Source organism: Meleagris gallopavo, chromosome 2, assembly GCF_000146605.3.
Source record: "Meleagris gallopavo isolate NT-WF06-2002-E0010 breed Aviagen turkey brand Nicholas breeding stock chromosome 2, Turkey_5.1, whole genome shotgun sequence".
Lineage (NCBI taxonomy): Eukaryota > Metazoa > Chordata > Aves > Galliformes > Phasianidae > Meleagris > Meleagris gallopavo.
Window position 1 is genome coordinate 24,378,958 of NC_015012.2, and position 6,742 is coordinate 24,385,699.

Here is a 6,742-nt window from a genome sequence, read left to right on the forward strand (position 1 = left end):
CGGGCGGGCGCAGCAGGGGACGGAGACGCACGCAAAGGGCCCGCAGGCGCCCAGCAGAACTCAGCAGGGCCGCCATCCCCACAGCGCGCGTCCGCTAGCAAAGGAGCACGTGAGGCGTGCGCCACCGCGCATGCGCAACGAGGGCGAACAGAATCCGGCGCTCCGCTACCGACGGGAAGCGGAAGAAACCATTTCTCACGGGGAGGGGAGAGTCGGCCCCGCTCTTGGAGTGGGCCCGCTGAGGCATGAGCGGGCTTTCCGCTTTACCCCCCCTCTCAGTTTGTCACGGATGGAACATTCCTCCGACCCTGCACTGGGTTGGGCCGAGCGGCAGCGAACCCGAAGTCGCTTTTGCCGCAGATTGTTGGAGGGAGAAAAAGAGCCGCCTCGGGGACGACACCTCGTTGCGTTTCGGGATACGGGGGAGGTGCAAAAGGGAGAACGGGCTCCTGCTGGCCATGCGTGCAACTCCGCCACAGGCAACGGTCGGTCCTCAGAGGGCCCGGCTGTGGGGAGAGCGCCCGCCCCCTCCGGCTGGAGGAAGTCACATGGGCAGAGTGGTGGAGGCGGTGCGAGTAGCCATGTTCCCTGCAGGGGTCACCCCTGTGGCGGCACCTGGGAGTCGGCGGTGGGGGGCTGTCAATGTGCGCATGCGTCCGGGGCGGCCCTGCTGCTGTGGGGCGGGGCTCGGCAGCATTCACCTGCTGGGGCTCAGGTGCGGCGCAGCGGGGGAGTACAAAAAAGATCCCTCAGCCTCAGCGCTTGTTGATCGTAAGCTTCCTTTAAATCCTGCTACCGTGAGGGGCAGGCGTAGTCTGTGTTTTAACCAAAAAGCAAAATAAAAGCCTTTGAGATGTTGTCTCCCTTCTTTTCTCCATTTGGGAAAAACAGAAAGAAGTAGGCACGAGGGGCAGAGAGGGCACAAAATTCCCTGCCTGAGCTTGTTTGCACTGCTAAGGTGTCGTCAGCATCGATGCCTCTTAACACATACATTACAGCTACTTTGTGAAAGTTAATTATAAAACACTGAATTGGAGGAGTTCTTAGAAGTGTTTGCTTTCACGCAAAAAAAAAAGAAAAAAAAGAAAACAAAGTGTGCAATTATTTTTGCTATGGATTGCAAATAGTTACTCCAGGCAGCAGATTATTCATCGAAACAGATTGATTTTATCAAGTCAATTACAATCAGCTGTTTTCTACCAGGCTTTGCATGGTAGGACTTGCCTCCTCACCCAGGTGCAGAGGGGCTGGTTTCACTGTGTTGTAAAAGCACATTGTGCTGTTTGTAGGAAGGTCCTGGATGCTCAGTGTTTCTCACAGTTATCTTTGAGGTACAAATTGTGTATGGGAACTGCTGAATCACGGCCTGAACCTCTGATTGATCACCTGAAGCGAGCAGTGAGTCAGCCATGGGAGCACAGATGAAGGCAATTCACCTGTGCTGCAGGAAAGGGGTGGAGCCTGGCTGCACCTCTGCTAGGCCCATTTAAGAGCTGACTGCCAGTGGGGAAGGGCCTCTTCTGGAAATTCCTTCTGTGGAGTTTTGCAGTGAGCCCAGGACATGGGTAAGCATTCTGTCTTTTCTCTTTTTGTTATTATGATCTGCTTTGCTGAACTCTCTGGTTTATTTCATAACTATAATATCTTTATATGCATTGGTTATACAGATTGGAACTGGTAAGGCAGTGTTTGTAATGTTGGTAATTACAATAGACTTTGCTTTAATGCAATATTAATTATATTTTGTAGAATGTAGTTAAGCTTACTAATGCTTACTTACTTACTGGCATTCTGGGGTGCGTTAAGAAGAGCGTGTCCAGCAGGTCGAGGGAGGTGATCCTCCCCCTCTACTCTGCCCTGGTAAGGCCTCATCTGGAGTACTGTGTCCAGTTCTGGGCTCCCCAGTACAAAAAAGACAGGGATCTCTTGGAAAGAGTCCAGCGGAGGGCCACAAAGATGGTGAAGGGCCTGGAGCATCTCCTCTATGAAGAAAGGCTGAGGCTGAGTGAACTGGGTCTGTTTAGCCTTGAGAAAAGACGACTGAGAGGGGACCTGATCCAGGTTTATAAATACTTGAGGTGTGGCGGCCATAGCGGTGAGGCCAGTGTCTTTTCAGTGGTACGTGGAGACAGGATGAGGGGAAACAGACATAAGCTGCAGCATAGGAAGTTTCAAGTCTCGCCTGAACGCCTGCCTACCTGTGCAACCTGGTGTAGGGAACCTGCTTTGGCAGAAGGGTTCGTCTCGATGATCTCTAGAGGTCCCTTCCAACCCCTACAGTTCTGTAATTCTGTGATTACTAACAAACTGAGAGATGAATTTTTGAATCAAAACTCAAACCTAGCATACTGTCTCTTAGTTTGACTTAGGGGCCTGCTCACGAGGTTTGATTAGAGCCCCAAATCTTTGGAATCTTTTTCTAGAGGCAGTACAGTGATGTCTATAATACTTACAGTAAGAGCTGGAAGAGATGAAACAACTAAATAGCAGAGAAAGAGAAATACTGAGTGGATGCTGGTGTATTAATAATTGGTAAGTTGTTGCAGAGACTTCTCTGCTACTGAATCGGTAAAGAACAGTGTTAAGTTGTGTTTTGAAAGAGAATATCCAGGCAGATTCTGACTAGGAATTTCTCCAAGGACAAAATGCAAAAGCGACTATTGGAGAATCTAGGAAGTGCACAACAGCGTCTGCAATGGCAGGCTGCTTAGACTAGAGTTGGCTTGCCTCTAATGAGTGATATTCTGCTGCAGGTGGGAAGAATACCTAGATGTGAAAAGGACAGAAGGTCCCAAGGAATTGATTTTAAAACATGGAGTATCAGACTTAAGAATTCATATTAGCTGAAGTTCACTTACTGGGTGTGAGGGTCTGCATCGCATCAATGGAGATTTGAAAAAGTAAAAGTAAATCCAATCATAACTTTTAGAGCATGGGTGAGTCCTTTACTGCTGTCCTTCCCCCTCAACAGCTAACACCTTCCCAGGCTTTTGTCCTGGTTCATTCTTCCCAGGGAATTTATTCTCGTTACTGATAATGCAAGAATGTTCTCCCCAGGAATAGTAATCAAGCATGCCAGAGTACATTCAAGGACTTTGGAGCTATATATGCTATTGAATTCCTGTATCTAACAAAGTTTCAGGAGATGGCCACACTGAGCTGAGAGAGTAGGAGGATTTTTGGGGTTTTGGCCAAGCCCTACCAAAGGCTGTAAAATGGATACTATTGCTGAAAATAGTGGATGAAAATAGCGTGCTTGCAGGAGATGGTGAGAAGGCTTCTCCTCGTTCCTTAGGTGGTTTAATCATAAAGGCTTATTTGAAGCACATTGTGGAATTTCCAAAGCAAGAGTTACAGTATCATGCAGTAATTAGAGCTCCTCTCACTCACTCTTCCTTCTTTCAAATAGAAGACCATATTTAAAAAGTAGTTTTTAAAAAGAAAGCTTATTCCACAGGTGACTTTTCAATATCTAAAAGGAGAAATGTGCACTATAAATGCATCTCCAGAACCTGACCACTAAAGCTGTCTGGAGTGAATGAATTCAAGTTCTGTCAAATGACTTTGAGATGTCAGAAGAAACATAAAAGGACACGCAGCAGCTCTAATGCGTTGTTTGTATAACTGCAATGTGAAGTGAGGAGAAGCAATGCTGGTCTAGGACTGTTGCCTTTAGGCAGTTTGGATGAGGCTACTGTATGTCAGAGGGTAAAAAGATAACAAGGATCACAGATGATTGCCGTTATCATATGGAGAGAGTTTTATCATATTAAAAGAAGCTAACCTCTGGGGGGGAAAAAAAAAAGGACCAATCTCTGCGGGCTTTGCTATAGGGCTGTTCCTATGTTTCCCTCGAGAGTCTCAGAGGTGCTCTCTCCTGGTCTAAGCTGTCTCACGGAGCAGATAAATCTGCCGTGATGGTAGATGTGAGGCTCCTGCTGCTAGCCTTCTGATGCTTTTATCTGTCCAGTTACATCCTAGATTAACATGACCTGCATTGAAGTCAGCTCTGCTCACCCAAAACCAGTGTGATAGGACCTGCCGAGGTCATAATTCAATGTGGCCTGTTTTGCTCAACGGAGAGAGGCCACGTGATTTCCAATGTTTGTGTGATGGTTGCATGTGTTTTGGGAGATAGGCCATCAGTAAGGTTTGCCATACTGATAATAATTTGGAAGATTTGTTGGAAAGGTAGGCCACTGAACTGAATAGATGGTGAGTCATATATCTGCGCTGCTGATATCAATATTAGGAATATCTAAGTCTAAATTCATGATTGGTGTTTTGCACACTTTCAATGCCTCATTTCAGCTTCAGTCTAAGAAGAGAAATTGAGATCAGCTCACTTGTGAGATGAAGTTTTATTGCTGGAATGCTGTTGCTGTTGGTCTCTCAAGTGTTAACTGTTTCCTCTCTCTTCCTCAACAAAAAAGCTTACTTCATCCATGCTGTACATTTTCTTACATTTAAGCCAGTTTCATGATTTATGGAAGCCTGAATGCATAATACTGACAATACAGCAATATGGCATGATGTTCTGCTTTGTTCTGAGTCTGGTGTAATGATGAAATCAAGATGAGGTATTCAAACTAGGTAGTAAGGAAAAAATCAAAGAGCCAAGTGTTGGGGAATGTAGGCTAATGTCTTAGTTTCCTGTTAAAATGACAAATAAGAAGACAAACCCATGATATGGAGAAGAATGCTATGTAAACTAATTCCATTTCAGAGGCCTATGGTGACTTAATCTCTAACAAAGAAGCAAAACTCACTGCTTATTCAAGGTACTTGTTAAAATGTTTCTGCAGGCAAAAATGGTTTGTTTTGATTTCTTTTTCCGTTTTGCTTTTATTTGATCACACCCAATGTCTCCAATGATGTTCTCAGGACTGCTGGAGTTGTACTGTGCTGTAAAATAATTATTTCCTCTGAAGATGCAAAAGAATTTAGCTCACTCATCTTCTCAGCTGTGTTAGTTTTGCAAGGTTAGTAGAAAATTTAATAAGTAGTAGAGCCTTTATCTTTGTAACCAAGTCAGCAGATCTTATTCTAGCTATCTACAGGGAGTAGATCTGATGAGTAAGAGGGTACTTTTTTTTTATATACAGTTTTCAAGGATCACAACTTGAAAACGGTTGTGACATAACTGGGTCACATCTGAAATTTTTCTATAAGCTGCATAAAAAGAGAAGTTGAGGTAGCTGGTTTTGTCAGAAGGTATATTTAGAGCTGTAGTGAATCATAGCTGAGGGATTTGCATATTGTAACGTTACTGAAAAATGCAATTAGTCATATTTTTAATTATAGTCCTTCAGCATTTATCTTTTGCTTTTAAATAAGAAAACAAAGTGAGAATTAACATGATGCAAGTGTATCTGTATCTTATGTTTCTTCTATTGTTGCCTTTGTTTTGCGAGTTGAACTGTGGGCATGGCATACTGCAGTGAATATCACGTCCCAGAATTTGGCTATTTTGGGTGATCAAGCGGTAAGTGGTAAGATGTTTTAGAAATGGTACAACTATTTCAGCTGCTTTTGAATCCAGTAAAGGATAAATCATCTTCAGATTTTAATGCATGCTTTATGTTTTGGTTAGAAACAGGTATGGAGTGATTGAGAGATCATGTAGATTGCTAGCTGAACTAGGAAATATAATAAAACATGATTCATACGCTAAGAGCGCTTGCTTTAGGTAAGAATCTTGGTGTGTTTGAATATCGGTGGGCATGCTGGCAGATACTTTCTGCCAAATGTCCTCCTGTCTCAAACAATGAAAAAAAGTTAGGATTCTGGATGTAACACTGATTTAGTGCAAGCATTTGAAGTCTAAGTTCCTGCTTTGATTTGAAATATTTGAGGTTTTCCTACAGATGTTTGGATTTGTCTTTAATGGCAACTCAGTTATTGTATTTTAGAAGTTGGACAATTATTCATATATCACCTAAAAAGGCCACTTATAGCCTGAAAAACCTAATCCACAAATATTCAAAAATGAGTGCTAAATCCCTTGGCATAAGCATACTGTACATGTTTGTGCACTGCTGTACTTATACTTCTCATTTGTCTTAAAAAAGGTCTTTTTTTCCTTCACATCGTTCTAGTGTTACATGGGCAACTAAAATAGCAGCTGCAGTGTTACCTTTATGAGTAATAACCAAAGTAGCTTCTATTGTGTTAAAAGCTTCCATCTTTTGGTTTGTTTCTCTTCTCTCAGACTAAGGCCACAAAATCAAGTTGTTGAGAAGACAGAATTATCGTGAGAGATGTAAACAAGCATTTGGAAAGGTAGAGCACTTAAGAATCTCTTAAAACAGATCAGCCACTAATGGAAAAAATTCTTAATTCTCTTGGCAGTTGATATGCTTTGAGATAATTTTATTTCCTTGCTAATTTTTCCGTCATCCCCACTGAACATCTCTGCCCCAGTGGTGAACTCAAATGACAAATCATGTGTTGATACTGCTGTGCTCTAGCTGAAGGATTATGTTTCCAATTTTGAAGGCAGAGTAGAAGCTATCTTTTTTTAAATAAAAAAAAACAACACTTTTTAAAGTATAAGTAGTGGTTGTGCTACAAAACAAAATTTAGAACTCAAGTGTCAGTTATGCAGAAAAATTTTACATGTTGGACAACTTGCTCTCTTAAAAGAGGAGGATTTTTTGGTAGACTAAATTAGTGGATTTTTTCTTCTTCTGACTTTGTTTTCAAAACTTTTTCTCCTGAAGTACTCAGCAGCTGAGTTTCA

General features: G+C 42.9%; 1 long non-coding RNA gene across 1 annotated transcript in view; it reads left to right on the forward strand.

Annotated features, from left to right (window-relative positions):
* Positions 1–1,457: 1,457 nt before the first annotated feature.
* LOC104909592 overlaps positions 1,458–6,742 on the forward strand; it is a 33,975-nt gene continuing 28,690 nt past the window's right edge. The window contains exon 1 of the long non-coding RNA XR_792443.3: positions 1,458–1,565. This is a non-coding gene — a long non-coding RNA (uncharacterized LOC104909592). The remainder of the gene's footprint in view (positions 1,566–6,742) is intronic.